This window comes from Metopolophium dirhodum, chromosome 1 (genome assembly GCF_019925205.1).
Source record: "Metopolophium dirhodum isolate CAU chromosome 1, ASM1992520v1, whole genome shotgun sequence".
NCBI lineage: Eukaryota > Metazoa > Arthropoda > Insecta > Hemiptera > Aphididae > Metopolophium > Metopolophium dirhodum.
Genome location: NC_083560.1, coordinates 28,004,060 through 28,023,268, shown reverse-complemented (window position 1 = coordinate 28,023,268; position 19,209 = coordinate 28,004,060). Strand labels below are relative to the sequence as shown.

General features: G+C 28.0%; 1 pseudogene; it reads left to right on the top strand.

Moving 5' to 3' along the window:
• The first annotated feature begins 1,047 nt into the window (after positions 1-1,047).
• Positions 1,048-12,665, top strand: LOC132935391 (uncharacterized; annotated as a pseudogene).
• Positions 12,666-19,209: the final 6,544 nt, after the last annotated feature.

Here is a 19,209-nt window from a genome sequence, read left to right as displayed (position 1 = left end):
TAAAAACTGTGACTAAGGATTTTTAATTTTTTTCATCTGCCTTTGAAACAATAACCTTGGAGCCTTCTATTAAATTTTCATGCTTTTTCACTCAACAGATAAAATTTTATTAATATTTATAGAAAAAAAAGCTAAAAAAATTGAAAACTGACAATGGCCGTAAACAGCTCAAAAAGAGTCAAAATATTTTGTAAATTTTATGGTGTATAGAAAATGCTAATATAAACATTCAGTAAAAATTTCATGTCCCTACGGTCATTTGTTTTAGAGTTACACCAAAAACCAAAATCGATTTTCTCAAAAACAGATTTTGCGTAAAAATTTTCTTTAATTTTTACTTTTGACCCCCCAAAGTACCAACTAGATTCACTTTCCTATCAGAAAAGTTACTATTGAAGAAAATCCAAGCACTTTTACTGTCCTAAAAGGTGATAAGATAACTGATGACAGACACAAAAAAAAAAAATAAAAAAAAAAACACACATCATTGTAAAATCAATACATTCATCGCTTCGCTCAGAATCTAAAATGAACATTTTATAAATTTTTAACTACAAAATAATTATTAAATTTTAAATTTGATATATTTTGACAGAATTTAAACTTTATCCTTATAAAAAAAAACTGTGCCTATAGGTATGTGTTTTTAATATTTTTCAACTGCTATTGTAACGATATATCAGGAACCTTGCATTAAATTTTCACGCTTTTTTAACCAACAAATAAAATGTTATTGATATTTATAGGAAAAAAAAACAAAAAAAATTGAAAACTTACAATGTCCGTAAACCGCTTAAAAAGAGTCAAAATATTTTCAAAATCTTATGGCGTACGCAGGATTTAAGTTCGGTTAGGGTTTTACCTGATTAAATTATTTAAATTATTTTTTGCTAAACATTTTTATACATAAAATTATAGTTAGTCTCAAATCTAGTCTACATTTACAGTGTTTACCCGGGTCATCTATAAGCCTTTTCGGTCCGTAATAAACGTGGTAATAATCAATGAATGATGCACCATATTTATTAAAAATGCAATGGTATCAAAATGGTGGTAAATAAGATTTTTTTGTAGATAAAAGAAATTTCAGGGGGTTTTTTTATATGAAAAATATGAATAATCCATTGTCACAATTTTATTTTATAATCATTTAAATATTGCCAAATTACGTAAGCTCACGAATATTTGAGAATTATTTTGAGTTAGAAATTCATAAAAAATTTTCTATTTAAATCCAAGATTTTAAAATATAATACATGTCTGTAATAATGTACTATTTATGAATTTTGTAAACGTTCCAACTCCAGACTTGAATCTTTATTGAATAATAAATAATTCACCAAATTTACATTATAATTTGATCTATAAAAAAAAAAAAATAATACAATATAATATTATTATACGATCGTAAAATAACATTCTGGTCACTGGTGATAATAATATGATTAAATGAAATTATTAAAATTAAGGAAAAATGTCATACGAGTTCATTTGGATTAGTTTAATTTAATATAATATTGTCCTCCTTGTTTTTATGTAAAAATACAATTCGATATGCAGGATTCAATATACATTTTATAAGTAAACAATATCAGCCGCACTCACCCGATTGTGTCAGAATATGTGTAGGTAATGTCTCTGGACATTGTTTAAACATTAAAAATATTAAATAGAACGTTCCAATAATAAAATCAAGGTTCCACGTAAATAGGTTATACATTGTACGCGGGGATTTTTTTTAACGATTATGGATCGATGACATAGAATTTCGTTAAAACGAAGAAAGACGTGTTTCTTTATTTTTAACAGGCAATTTTTATATAACAATTTCAAAATTTTTTTTAATAGTTTAAAATTTTTTTTGTCGAAATTCGAACTTTAAATGATAGTAAAAAAAATTGTGACTATGTATTTTTAATTTTTTTAACTACTATTGTAACAATATATCAGGAGTCTTGTTTTAAATTTTCATACATTTTTACCGAACAGTTAAAATTGTATTGACAATATTATAGAGAAAAAAAACTAAAAATCATTGAGTTAAAAATGTTTAAACATTAAGAGATAAGTTTTATTATAAATTATTGTATAATATGATCATTTCATACCTTATATAAATGCGAAAGTGCTAATTATATATTATTAAAAAAAAAACTACAAACATGTATTATTTTTTAGATATAATTTAACCTTTTAGGTATGGGTTTCAAAGTACATACATATTATATTTTTCGTTTAAATACGACCGGAAACCAAACATTACAGATTATCGTGTTTACGAATCCATTAAGTTTATAAAAATATGTTAATAACTATGGGCCAATAATGAATAGAGAGTATCTAATTAGTAAAATATAACGTCTTATTAACCAAATGTTAACAAAATATTTATCGAAGAATTAAAATAAAATAATGTATGTGTTATTTATCTATAGGCATTGCTGCCGAAAAGGTCGAGGGTTAAGATTCGAAAATTCGTGTCTGCTTATCATATTGTGTGCCTGAGTGCGCGAGGTGCGGCCCAGTATAATATTATACTATGCTAACAATTTATTTCGGTTTATTTCTATGGTTTCGTAAAATTATAAAATTATCAAATAACCTCGTTTTTATAAAATATGATGATTTACTGGTTTGATTTGTAGAATAGCTAGTGTTTCAAAATTGCATAAAATATAAAATTGTGAAACATTTTATGAGTCGATGAAAAAAATGTAACAAAATATTTTATATAGTTAAAATGTATACATAAGTATAATAATATACTAAATATCTATGCACCATACGATAGGTTGGTATTCATGTATGTGTGAAAACACGCTACGAACATATTATTATGAAATTTACATTTTATAATACCTAATATAATAGTTTAGGTTGACAGCGATAATACGCTTTAATTGACACCAAATGCCTATTATAGTGTGGACCACTAACCAGAGGATATTAATTTAAGGGGTTTTCACTAGGATACATTAAAATATAATATGAAAAAAAGACACAACATATTTGGGCTCCGTCCATGAACATGAACAAAATCAACAAGTCTGTTACCTATACTTTATCGCCGTCGCGAAAAATAGATGATTCATATAGAAATTACAGATATCTTATACAGACGTATATCGTAAAGACGTAAAGTCCCATTCAATGTTCGTGTGTCACAGATGAATCCCGGAAAAAAAATCCCTGACTCTAGGAAAAAAATTCCCCAGACTTCAATACTACTCACAACGACACAACCAAATGCAAATGGTTGAACAAATATTTTTAAGCGTTAATATTAGTATCTATAATCAATATTTAATTACAAAAACGTATATTATATTAGGTATATTGTTAAAAAATTCATATATTATACATAATATTTTGTTTTAAATTACGATAATATATTATGTGTAATTTAACTTAACTAACTTAACAACTTCACAAATAGGTAAAGCATATAAAAATATTTCGAATAATAATTATATAATACCCGGATATTCATTTATTTTATGATAACGAGTATCCAAATTATGTTTGTGAGCACATTACAGATTAGTTAGATATGTGTAACCTTTTACCTTATATTATAAATTATCAAAAGTACACACTGAACCGCACACAACAATCATAAGTATCATTTGAAGTTCTTATACCTTATAAATTATCGTCAAAATTGTCACAGAAAACGTAATATTTTATTTCGAGGATTCAATTTTTACAGAATTATACCAACATAAAATATGTATTAACATAGTTATATAAAATATTATTGTTAATTTTTCGAAAGTTATTTATAGTATTATATTTATTAATTTTTTGAATTTAGTTAAGGATTGGTTTATTGATTTCTGTTGCATTTGAACCATACGAATTATTCATTCTATGTTTTTTTTATTTTTAATAGATTTTTATGAAAACTCTATTTTATCTATTACTTAAAATAACTTGGGGCAGTGTATGTTACATTTTTAAAAAATACTAGACAATTGTCAGAATTTAACAAATATATTTTGTAACTGGTGAGTATATATTATTAACGTTTAAAATAAATTTAAATATTAGTGTTGACCAATTAAATAAGTCGTTTTACTGTAAGTAGGTGCCTCGTGCCTACATTCAATATATTATTGTTTGATAATTATTATTATTATTATTATTACCTATATTTTGTATAATATTTTTGTATACCATGTTTTTAACTGTATTATTTGACGTATCGATCATTCGAAATGTTTTAATATTCTATACCTATTTGTGAAGTTGTTAAGTTGAATTACACATAATATATTATCGTAATTAAAAAAAAAATATTATTTATAATACCTATTTAATTTTTTTTAGCAATAACTATAATATAATACAATGAACGTATTTGTAATTAAATATAAATTATAGATACTAATTAACGTTCAAAAAATATTTGTTCAACCATTTGCATGTGGTTGTGAGTAATATTGTAGTCTGGGGATTTTTTTCCGGGGATTTTTTGTACGGTAGAATTTTTTCCGATTACCATCACAGATATAACTATATATTATGATTTATCGGTAATGGGTTGAAAAATAATTTCCAATGATCTACAGCCTACAGAAAATCACCTTTGACTAGTAAACTTGTCTGATTTTGAATTCATAAAATAAATAAAAATGTATTTAAATATTAAAATAATACTTTATTTAATATTAAATTATATTAAACATTACAATAATACTTTATTTAATATTAAATTATAATTTTAATGGTAAAGAGCAGAATTGTGTCACATTAATATATCGAGTATCTATCGATAAAATTATTTTATGAAATATTCCAAACATTGACTAAAAATGTATTGCGACACAAGATACAATTGTATCGAGGATACATCCCAACCCAACCCTGAGCGTATATTATATTAATATATTTATAAATAAACGTGATAATTATACATACACACATAGACGGAACTACGGCTTGGGCCCAAGGCTAATCGCGCCCCATAATAATATAAACAGTAGTCAGTAGGTACCTAAGCACTGGTACTACTAAATGTCTATACGTAATATATCAAGTGGATTTATACACAAAACTCTGCTCGCCCCCTCCCTAAGGTATACCCAACGTTGGGTAAATTACTTTTGAAAAGTAATAAAATTGCGTTACCAGATATCATTTTTATCACGTTACGTTACTTTTATATTCAAAAAATAGGGCGCGGGGGAAACGTACGGGTTATTTTTTTAAAAAACTAATTACAAATTCCGTCCATAACGCCTAATGAGTAGTAGGTGTGCTATTAACTACTTTATAAATTGTATAAGTATTAGTTAATGGGATCTTGAATAGGTAATATTGTTGATTATTGTCTAAAGCTTTGGGAGTCATAAATAAATAAATTGTATTGATTTAGCCCGTAGTTGTTGTCATAATATGCTCTACATTCATAACTTATTTTTATTATGTGGAAAATAGTACGTTATCTAACTTGTAATAAGCAATTTCATTACAATTGCGTTAATTTAAATAAAATATAATGAAATTACTACTGCGTTACTGAACTCTCAAGTCCATTTACACCGAACACTGCATCTAAGGCAGATGGTTCATTTTTAAATGAAGACGTGTTCATAGAATTCCGAAAACATCATTAATTTTAATTTTGTATGGCCATTTGACGTAAGTAGACATGCACACTCGACACATTAAAAAAAATAATATATATTATTTTAATAGCATCAAACTACATAGGTAGTTAAAATAAATAAATAATGAAAATTCAGTTTGAATGAAATATGTGTAGTTCAAACATTTAAATAGTTCACTATAATAAAAGTAAAAACATTTATGTGAACACCATATTATAAGATATTACTTTAAACACAGTATAGGTACCCGATTTAATATAAAAGCCAGGGGCGTATTTAGGCCGGGGCCACAGGACCTTTATTATTACAATAGTCAATATTACATAAAAAAAAATACTGAACATTTTTTTTAAAAATTATATTTACGTAGAAAAAAATTTGATCTAAAATACGAAACGAAAAAATATGTACGCGGTGGTAACGTTCATTATCTTGACATCTTGTATATTAATATTACTATCTAATAATACACGTCACTGGTTAGATAAGCTATTCTAAGAATATTGTTTAGCAGCCACCATCATATTGTAGGCTTCGCAGTTGGCAGTTCTATTATCTGTTTGTTTAATCTATTATGATTTGTATTTTGTACGACACGTTCGTTGTCGCCTGTCGGGTTATCTACTACATACTAATTATATTAAGTTATTATTTATATTTACATTTTATATTTACTCGATACTAATTATTTAAATATATATTTTCAATTATTTTTACAATTTTGTTTATTAATAATGTCTAAACGTGTATATTTGAGTGGAAGTTTAAAAAGAAAATTAAAAAAACAGCGCATTGAAAAAGAAAAACTACTCCCGCGAATAAATGATTTTTTGAATAGAGATGATCTTGGAAATAATTGATGTATTGATGTATAAGTACGACTGTGAAATCTACGCCTGCGGAAACAACTGATATTGTAAGTAGTTTAATGTTGCCATTCTATAATAGCTTAATAAAAAATTCAATCTTTAATTTAGATAAATTTTGAAGGGAATTTGACAAACAAAAATATGTGGTTCGTTATGAACTATTTTAATATTATATAAAGTCCTAAACTAATTAAGAAAGAAAATAAATTTAGTTTTAAAATAAGGTACTTATTATTCTATTATATTTTTAATTATTTATAAAACTGTTATTCTTATAGCACCACTAGTATCGAATGTAACAAACAAAATATATAGTTATAATTATTAAATTATTGTGACCGAATTTGTGTATATTTAGATATTAATATATTACAATGATGTTTTTTTTTTTAAATATATATTAATACGTTGGATCTTAAATGTCCATGCACATTTATTTTAAAATATATTATTATTTATCAATTGAATTTGAATCATTTTTCATTTAATCATCGTCGAAAAAACAAGGAAGATAAAATATACAGTGAAATAGTAATATTATCATAAACATTTTAAAGTACATTTATTATTTTCTATTTTCTATTTTAAAAGTTATTATTATTTGCTTTTATTTTTATTTTTAAATTAAAATTATGTTTACAGTAGGTATTTTATACATGAATGATTTAAATTACATATTTTTTTTTTTCACTGATAGGCACAATCATTAATTCCATCTACGATTTCGACTACTCAAATTTCTAATATTAATGCAAATTTCGAAAAAACAACTACTGTAGATTGTCTGAATGATGAAACTGAATGTTCAATAAACCCAGATTTATCAGAAGCGACACAGTCAATGACCATAGGAGATTGTCCAAACGACAAAGCCTTTTTTACAAATACATTGAATACATCGGATAAAATTTTTATTATTTCTAAGGGGCCGTGTCAACCAGATGGTCCATTTCAGGGAAAAATGATTGGTAACAAATATCGTTCATTTTCTACAGTACATTATAATGAAAAAAGTCAAGGGGGTGTAACGTTTCATCGTAAATGGATTTGTTACTCAAAATCACTTGATTTAGTTTATTGTCAACCATGTTGGTTATTTTGTACATCGAGTTCATGGACTAATGGTATGAATTTGATATGGAAATTGAATTTAGAAGATGTAATTGACAAGTTTGCTCAAATGAAGGCTCGAAAAGTTAATTTTTAAGTATAATACTAAAACATATTATATGTTTTTATTAATGAAATATGTAATAAATAATAAAATAAAAAATATATTTTATAATTATTATTAACTCATGAATCATTATTGAATAATTTATATTTGTATTATTATTAAATTTCTGTGTTAAAGGGGGCCTCTGTCTGTTATGGCCCTAGGGCCACCAAGTTCCTCACTACGCCACTGATAAAAGCAATAATATTGTATTCAATTACGATAATTAAATTTATGTAAACAATAGGTATCTTTATTTTAAGATTCATTGGTGTTAAATTAACATTAGTAATATGGACTTTAAAATAGTTGAAATGGTAAATTTTAAAATTTTATAAAGTAAGATAAAATACAACTTATAAAAAATGAATTCTTTATTATAATTTTTTTTTTTTTTGGGGGGGGGGTTGAGGGGAGTACAACACTAGCCCCATGAATTTGATATTCTTATAAACATATTTACGTCTAGATAAAATGTATATTAATATATTATCATGATCAGTCGTATCTACAGGGAGACGGATAACGAATTTGGTTACCCAAAAAATGGCCCTAGATATCTAATAGATAGAACCTGCAGCCCCTTCGCCAAGATCAGATTATGGACTTCTGTACTAATGAGCCCTGTATTTTTTTTTTGATTTCACTACAGTTAAGTTGGTTCAAAATAATTTGGTGGTGTGTATTTTAACAGCATATTCTAAAGTAAAATATTTTTAGAATGTCAATAACATTTTATTCGTTGGGTAAAAAAGCTTGAACATTGTATACAAGGCTCCTGATATATTGTTACAGTATTAGTTGAAAAATATTGAAAATACACGGGGAAATTTTTTTTTGATGGATAAAAAGGTAATTTGTCCAAACGCTTGTCTAAACCGTCCTATACTGACGGTTATTGTAAACAGACAATACCGTTGTTCATAATTTTCTTTCATATATCGATTATCTATATCGACACTCAGTGTGCCGAACCACTGCAGCGAGACGACAAGTCATTTTCTTGTAAATATAATATATTCAGAGCTTGAAACCGTTATTAATTTAATCGCATTAGCGGATACCGGTTACAGTCTTAAAATACGATGTATTTATATATTTATTATATAATATATAGTATAATATGTACAACAGACAATATCAAAATATTATGCACATCGATAAATATAACAATAGCCATAAACTTTAAATTTTCTGTACGAAATTTTCACGAAAACGTGTTACTATTATATTATAACTGTAATATACTTTTAGATTCTGAGCGAAGCGATGAATGTATTGATTTTACAATGATGTGTGTTTTTTTTTATTTTTTTTTTTATTTTTGTGTCTGTCATCACCTTTTAGGACAGTAAAAGTGCTTGGATTTTCTTCAACAGTAACTTCTCTGATAGGAAAGTGAATCTAGTTGGTACTTTGGGGGGTCAAAAGTAAAAATTTCCCAGTAGTTTTCAAAAGTGACGTGAAAAACAAAAGAAAAATTAAGGAAAAACGGGAATTTTTACGCAAAATCTGTTTTCGAGAAAAACAATTTTGGTTTTTGGTGTAACTCTAAAGCTAATGACCGTAGGGACATGCCATTTTGACTGAATGTTTATATTAGCATTTTCTATACACCATAACATTTTGAAAATATTTTGACTCTTTTTGAGCTGTTTACGGACATTGTCAGTTTTCAATATTTTTAGTTTTTTTTTTCTATAAATATTAATAAAATTTTATTTGTTGGGTAAAAAGCGTGAATGTTTAATATAAGACTCCTGATATATCGTTCTAATAGCAGTTGAAAAATATCAAAAATACATAGGCACAATTTTTTTTTATAAGCATTTAAAGTTCAAATTTTGACAACATTTATCAAATTTATAATTTATTAACTATTTTGTAGTTAAAAATGTATAAAATGTTTAACTTTTATGGCTAAGGATTGAAAATTTAAAACAAGGCTCCACGTAAATAGATTATATATAAATTACTTTATTCACAATAATATCATCAAATATACTTAGGTAATATCATAGGCTGACTGACCGTTTTCGCTCAGAATCGTTTTTCTTATACAATGATATTATATCATTGAATTCAAATTTAACACCATCCATTACAGTGACCCACTTGTAACCTACTGTACAGCAGAGTGACATCTACTTATCCATCTTTTTTATAACAATACTATACTATAATTTACTAATAAAACGCGAAGACCTATCTTTTTGTCCGTCGGGTATATTGAAAAGCTCGGTGTTGTACTTACTACCGCCCGCCGGCCAATTTCGTGGTCGCTAGGTATACACTAGGTATATATGTACCTATATCTATGGCACGATTTAAGATAGTATTGTTGCCCAACGACTCATTAGAAAAATGTTATCATACGGCATACGATTAAAATCCAAAAGTCACTTGATCCGCGACTGTCTCCGCATATAGCGCTAATATCGGGTAAAATGAAAACTAATACAAATTGTTATGTTTTACCTATATAAAATTAAAAAAAAATATAATATAATAATCGTATTATATTATAAATTATAAAATAGTCCACTAGACAAGATTTAAATCGTATGCCGCCTTATCGTTGCTCGTTGGGCAACCTTACTATCTTCAATATGGTTACAGTTCTATGCCGCAGGCCCGTAATTATCGTATCCGTATTGTATCGACATCACAATTTTAACAACGACATTGAATTTCATCATGATTTTAACTATATTATTTTTTATTACATCTATTTGTGAATTTTCACTTTCTGGCTGAATTTAAAGTCTGTTTCGTTATTTCATGACGCATTTCGTGTCCGTTTGTAATACGTATTAAATAAAAGTAAAATATTTTACAAATACTTTTTTGTAGTACATTAAAATATTTGTACGCTTATCACATATTATGTATACTTTAAATTATTTATAAATATATAAGTTAAATAATTAATTCATACATTATTTAATTATTTCTATAATGTCACATTATACCTATTTTATTGTCGAGTTAAACTTCATCAAGGTTATAATATAATGGATACTAGATATAGACCTTGGGCATTGTGTTATTTACGTGTTTAGTGAAATCTTAAGCATTTTTAGAAGCATTACAAAATGTTATTTTCAGACAAATTTTAAAAATCGTATTCATATACGAAACAAAAATATTGTTCATTGAAATACGAGATTCGTTTAAATCGTTAAAAATGAAATAAAAGTATGTATTTAGTATTTTGGAATAAAATACAATGAAAAAGTATTTTAAAGTGTTTGAAATACCAAAAAAGTATTTATAAACAAGTATTTGCATACTTAATAAGACTGTATACTATATAATATTATGTTAGTACCTACCTATGTTATTATTTTTTATTATTATGGTAGCGGGTACGTTAAATTAATATTATAAAATTACAGCAAAATAACTTAAATTGATATTCTTGGTTATTTAAAATGTAATTTTGTCCAAATTTGAATATAAAATAAATATAGGTTACAGAATAACCTACCAACATCTAACCTTGTTTTAAATTTTCAATCCTTAGCTATAAAAAATGGACATTTTATACATTTTTAACTACAAAATCGTTTTTAAATATGATAAATGTTGTCAAACTTTAAATGGTTATAAAAATAATTGAGCTTATGTATTTGTAATATTTTTCAACTATTATTGTAACAATATAACATCAGGGCATTGTAATAATTTTTTCACCCCTTTTGACCAAACAAATAAAATTGTATTGACAAATATATCATAATATTACTTATTATTAAAACGGTAGCTGGTAAGTTTAATCAATATACCTAATTAGAAAATTACAAAACAATAACTAAAATCGTTCTTCTTGGTTATTTAATATGTAATATCTTCCAAATTTGAACATAAAATATAACTATAAAAAAAACTGCGCTTTTAAATTTTTGAGTTTTTTGGTTACACGTGTTAATGTAATATATATAACCTAATTACGTGAAATCTAGTTTTAAATATTCAATCCTTAGCTATAAAAGTTGAACATTTTATACATTAATTTTTAACACAAAATCAATTTTTAATTTTAAATTTGATAAATGTTATCAAAATTCAAACATTAAATGCTTTTAGTATAGATATGGACCTTTGGAATTGTGTTATTTACGTATTTAATGAAATCCTAAACATTTTTAGAAGCATTACAAAATGTTATTTTCATGCAACTTTTAAAAATTGTAATCATATACGAAACAAAAATATTGTTCCTTGACGTTCGAGATAACAATAATTTAATAATAATTAAATAATAAATATTTAATAATAATTTATATTTTATAAAAAGATTATATATTATATACTAAAGATTATTATTGGAATATGATCGAAGACAAAAACTCGTCAATCTTCAATTCCTCAAGTTAACATACATTATTATCATTTAACAAAAAATTTTAGGAAACAAATGGGGGACATAGGAATGATATCAAATTATAACAATGATGCTAATTTTTCTGTAATGGTAAAAATGATAATTTCACTAGCATTTGTACCGATTGAAGATCTGGACGTGGTAACAAATTCGCTTGCTGATGAATTAGCTGACAAAATTGTTCCGTTACTCGAGTGGTTCGAAGAATATTATATAGGAAGGAAAAATCGCAGAACAGTGGGTCGTCGATCACAACAATTTCATCCAGAAATATGGAATTTATATTAAAGGTTGTTAACAATCAAAATGGTACAAATAACCACGGCGAAACTGCAAATAGGCGTTTGAACGTTCAAATGAGTGTTACTAATCCAACGATATGGTCGTTTATACATTACCTGAAAAAAATTCAATCAGGAAGAAACGTTTTTTATGAACAACTGGTGGAAGTCCACCAAAAATTTAAAAAAAATAAATACATTGATTATGATAAAAGAATTCTAAAATTGGTCTCAAATTATGATAAAAATAAAATTATATTATTTTTAAGAGGCACTGCAAACAATGTCTTATTAGGGTAACACTTTTTTATGTATTTGCTTTTAATTATTTACTATATAAATTATTCAATTATTCAAATGTTTTGATATTATCCTACATAAATGTATTTATATTCAATATTTAATTTTATTGGTTATTACTTATTGGTTATTACTTATTATTAATATTGGTTCATACCAAAACGGCGGCTCCAAAATGTCCTAGACCACGATATTTTGGGCGACCTTGTAAATATTTAGCGATTTGATTTTTATCGTCCCGACGACCTATAAACTAACAAATTAGTAATCACCCTTAACGATGATTTAGGAACGATAATATTTATATAAATATTGAATATAGGTAAGCGTAGAGTTTAGACAGACGAAGTAGGTGGTCGGGATACTTTTGTTAAATAATAAATAATGATTTATCCAATATAATAACAACATAACAAATTAATAAAATGCTCAATTTAAATGCATTTTCAGACTCAACTACACCTGCCAAACGGACAACATTTATACAATAATTAAAATAAACTAGGTAATACGCTGTTAGAAACACCATTGGTCTAAAAGATTAGGTAATACATAGATGCATTCAATGTACGTAGTGAGTCGGCAGTACCCATACTACCACGCATCGTTTAATTAGCGATTGCCACCGACGCACGGCGGATTAATTATGCATAAATCATAGTAGGAAAGGGAAATATGGACAACGCGTACGTATACAATTATTATTGATTACAGATATTAATATTATAATCAGTGATACAACATATACGTACAATTAAAAAAAAAATAGCGTTTCGATTATTAATTAACTATGCTAATATTTTTGCATATCACTCGGGCAGTAATCCTCTGATCAACAAGACATTTATAAAATTATCGTCTACATAGCACATCGATCAAACCGTGTAAATTAGTCAATCAATAAATTCAAGTCAATCAGTTCATTAGTTTAGGCATACATAGAGATCGGACCTAACCATTACGGCCTTGTACCTGTCAGTGACGTATATAGGTGGAATTGCAGGTTCAATTAGCATTGTATGTATAATATATAATATATATATATTATCTACACTGTTTACAGTTGTTCACCATGATTAATTTAGCCGATGATTAAAATCGTTTTTGAGGAATCAACAAGGAAATGTTAGTTTGTCAGGACTTGCTTTGATGACTTTGATGTTATTCATTTTGATGATATTCATAGTAAGATAACATTAAAATATTTATATATTATATGAAACTGTCAATATTTTTTAAAAAAGAATTAAAACATTAATTTACATAATAATTATAAAATCATAAAAATTATATGCCATAATTATAACCACCCAGCTCCCTAAAAATGGAAAGTTATGACTAATATAGCCATAATTTTCCAGTTTATCTACTATTAGTGTATTGCGTGACTGTACAACACGTAAGTACATAACCCATTACCCGTAGCTCGTAGGTATTCTATTGACTTATTCTTGGTATTTTAAAATATTATTTTATTATTCTTGAAATTTCAGTTTTGCAATCGATAATTGTCAGTTGTCGTCTATTCGACTATTCGTCTGAGGTAAGCGGTACCATGTCTAACATCGTGTTCTGTAGCTACTAGACATAAACTAATTTTTATATTTTTAATATTATGTGATTATTTTTTTCATATTATTCATATAATTTAGAATTTTGCTATTTTATTAATAATTTAATAATAAAAATGAAAAATATTCCGGCAAACAAAAGCGGATTAAATTAGAGTGCTTGGAATGTGGTAAAACATTTGATAATGATTACAAACAAAAACACGAAAAAAACATACATAATGGTAAAAAAAGTCGGGACTAAACATTTTGGTGCCCCTAAAAACCTATTTGAAGCTTCTAAATCAAATTCAAAACTAATAAGTAAAAATATTGGTACTTAAAATAAATAATACCAACTATCAGTATTATGTTATTAACAATTAGTATATTTTAATAATATTTTATGTAAGTAGCTATACTTTTTTACCTACTAAGAGACTAAGGCACCTAATTAATTTTTTTGTGATTTCATTTATTAGATTCAAAATACTCAGAGACCACTGGAAAAAAGTTGTTTCACAAATATTAATTTGAACCATCTTCCACCAAAGGTAATTCAAAATTTATCAATAGCCAGTAGGAATGAAATTCTTAGCTGTAAAATTATCACAAATTATTTTACCATGGGCTCATAAAATCTGTAAATTGGCCTTGACTGCAGCAGGAAGTGTCGCAATAAATGAAAGATCATTTAGCAAACACCGACTAATAAAAAACCGCGGATGGTAATCCATCCGGGTGGTAGCGACGATGGACGAAGCTTGATCGCAGCACACATTACTGCGGCCAATAACCGCGCAACATCAGGTCATTAAATAAGGTTATATAATATATACGTATAAATTAATTAATAATAATATAAATATTAATGTACCTAATAAAAACGTATTTGAGCAGAGCGAGAAAACATTTTTTTTGAGCCGGAAAATTGATAGGTCTACACCCCCCCCCCCCCCCCCACCACCCTTCACAATGAATTTTAGTTCGGGACGGCCCTGCCGATGATGAAAATAATTCGTATATACACCACTGGTACCAGTGTCGCGCTACCACGGGCGAAATGTGTTGGCTGCCGCCACGATCACCAAATAATGACTGTAGGTAGCGCTGCGAGTTCTCGGGGACTGTGTTAACTGTGCAGCTCGTACGGTGCCCTTCACTTCTGAGACTGACTACTTTCACGCTAGTACTGCGTTCGTGCCGACCAACTTCTCACGGCCTCAAAAATTACGGTGATCGTCTTCCGTTCGGTACGTCATCCAGTCGCATAACACTAATATCAATAAGATACGAATAATACAACTACTCGTTATAATATAATAATATTTTATTTTTCTCATCACCCAATGACGCGATGTTTGATTTTGCGTGTAGTGAAAATACGTGTTTTGTGTGTGCTTTTCAAATTTTATTCGTTGTGTGTTCTACGATTGGCCCAGTTTCGATGGATTTATTTTTCGACGTCGAGAAATCGTCGATTCGGTACCGTCGATTGCAGTATGGTTACGTCATAAAATCCACTCGACCACGTCGAGGACGAATACTGCTTGGCACGCGCAGAGTATACAGATCGGTTGCCGTTCAGGAACGGTTGCTGCTTATTTCTACTTCAGCTGCAAGAACGTGAAACACATGAATACACTTCTGAACTGCAAGTAAGTATCTATAACAAATTACACTATGTAATTTGATTAGGATATCTGTCTGGATATCAGTGCAGCTAAACGCGAGATAAATTTATACAACTCACGAGTTTTTAACAGTAATGATTAGTAGTGTAGGTATGTACTTGGTTTAGTCTGTTGGTAGATAACCGATTATATTATATTATATTTTTATTAGTAGTTACTACAGTTGTTGCTAGTTAGGAGGACGTCACACATTCATATGTTGTCTTACACACAACGACATAGTATTGTCCATGCATTTTTGTAATTGTAGTTATATAGTAATAGTTATACTATATTAACTATAAAGCTATATGAATATATAGATAATGGATAAAAATACACAGTCAATTTAACCTCAACTGTCTCGTTGATAAAACCCAGTTTCACATTGTGTATTGAAAATGTGTGTTAAAATTTTTATTGGTTGGTTCCTATAATCGACGTTACTCCCTTCGATACTCGTCGTACTCACCGTCATCTCTTCTCCGTCGTAATTATCTTGACTTATTTCATAAATTGGAAGCATTGTAAGTTGTTTTTCTAAATTTAGTTGCCTTACTCTTGTTTGCATCCACCTAGGGATCACCAGTCCATAAGGAATTTTGTAATCAGTTCCATGCATTTTTGTAATTCTAGTTCTATAGTAATAGTTCTAATATATTATCTATATAGCTATATAAATATATAGATAATGGATAAAAATACACAGTCTATTAAACCTCAAGTGTCTCCTTTAGTGTCTCGTTAGTCGTTAAATGAAACTGTATTGCACATTGTGTATTGAGAATGTGTATTAAACTTTCTATTGTCTCCACAGTGACGATCCTATAATCGACGACATTGCCTGCGATACTCCTCGTACTCAGCGTCGTCTCTTCTCAGTCGTAATAATCTAGGCTTATTTCGTAAGTTGGAAGCAATTTAGGTTTTTTTTTATATTTAGTTGCCTTACTCTTGTTTGCATCCACCTAGGGATCACCAGACCATAAGGAATTTTGTAATCAGTTCCATGCATTTTTGTAATTCTAGTTATATAGTAATAGTTCTATTCTATTATCTATATAGCTATATAAATATATAGATAATGGATAAAAATACAGAGACAATTAAACCTCAAGTGTCTCCTTTAGTGTCTCGTTAGTCGTTAATTAAAACTGTATCGCACATTGTGTATTGAGAATGTGTATTAAACTTTCTATTGTCTCCATAGGGTCGATCCTATAATCGACGACACTGCCTTCGATACTCCTCGTACTCAACGTCGTCTCTTCTCAGTCGTAATAATCCAGACTTATTTCGTAAATTAGAAGCAATTTAGGTTTTTTTTTTAAATTTAGTTGCCTTACTCTTGTTTGCATCCACTTAGGGATCACCAGTCCATAAGGAATTTTGTAATCAGCTCCATAAATTTTTGTTATTCCAATTAAATAATATGAATTATATTATATTATCTATTTAGCTATATAAATATATAGATAATGGATAAAAATACACAGTCAATTAAACCTCAACTGTCTCGTTGATAAAACCCAGTTTCACATTGTGTATTGAAAATGTGTATTAAAATTTCTATTGGTTAGTTCCTATAATCGACGTTACTCCCTACGATACTCGTCGTACTCACCGTCATCTCTTCTCCGTCGTAATTATCTTGACTTATTTCATAAATTGGAAGCATTGTAAGTTGTTTTTCTAAATTTAGTTGCCTTACTCTTGTTTGTATCCACCTAGGGATCACCAGTCCACAAGACATTTTGTAATCAGCTCCATGCATTTTTGTAATTATAGTTATATAGTAATAGTTATATTATATTATCTATATAGCTATATAAATATATAGATAATGGATAAAAATACACAGTCAATAAAACCTCAAGGGTCTCTTTAGTGTCTCGTTAGTCGTTAATTAAAACTGTATTGCACATTGTGTATTGAGAATGTGTATTAAAATTTCTATTGTCTCCATAGGGTCGATCCTATAATCGACGACACTGCCTTCGATACTCCTCGTACTCAGCGTCGTCTCTTCTCAGTCGTAATAATCCAGACTTATTTCATAAATTGGAAGCATTTTAGGTTATTTTCTAAATTTAGTTGCCTTACTCTTGTTTGCATCCACTTAGGGATCACCAGTCCATAAGGAATTTTGTAATCAGCTCCATGCATTTTTGTTATTCCAGTTAAATAATAAGAGTTATATTATATTATCTAATTAGCTATATAAATATATAGATAATGGATAAAAATACACAGTCAATTACACCTCAACTGTCTCGTTGATAAAACCCAGTTTCACATTGTGTATTGAAAATGTGTATTAAAATTTCTATTGGTTGGTTTCTATAATCGACGTTACTCCCTTCGATACTCGTCGTACTCACTGTCATCTCTTCTCCGTCGTAATTATCTTAACTTATTTCATAAATTGGAAGCATTGTAAGTTGTTTTTCTAACTTTAGTTGCCTTACTCTTGTTTGTATCCACCTAGGGATCACCAGTCCACAAGAAATTTTGTAATCAGCTTCATGCATTTTTGTAATTATAGTTATATAGTAATAGTTATATTATATTATCTATATAGCTATATAAATATATAGATAATGGACAAAAATACACATTCAATTAAACATCAAGTGTCTCCTTTAGTGTCTCGTTAGTCGTTAATTAAAACTGTATCGCACATTGTGTTATTGAGAATGTGTATTAAACTTTCTATTGTCTCCATAGGGTCGATCCTTTAATCGACGTTACTCCCTTCGATACTCGTCGTACTCACTGTCATCTCTTCTCCGTCGTAATTATCTTGACTTATTTCATAAATTGGAAGCATTGTAAGTTGTTTTTCTAAATTTAGTTGCCTTACTCTTGTTTGTATCCACCTAGGGATCACCAGTCCACAAGACATTTTGTAATCAGCTCCATGCATTTTTGTAATTATAGTTATATAGTAAAAGTTATATTATATTATCTATATAGCTATATAAATATATAGATAATGGATAAAAATACACAGTCAATAAAACCTCAAGGGTCTCTTTAGTGTCTCGTTAGTCGTTAATTAAAACTGTATCGCACATTGTGTATTGAGAATGTGTATTAAACTTTCTATTGTCTCCATAGGGTCGATCCTATAATCGACGACACTGCCTTCGATACTCCTCGTACTCAGCGTCGTCTCTTCTCAGTCGTAATAATCCAGACTTATTTCATAAATTGGAAGCAATTTAGGTTATTTTCTAAATTTAGTTGCCTTACTCTTGTTTGCATCCACTTAGGAATCAACAGTCCATAAGGAATTTTGTAATCAGCTCCATGCATTTT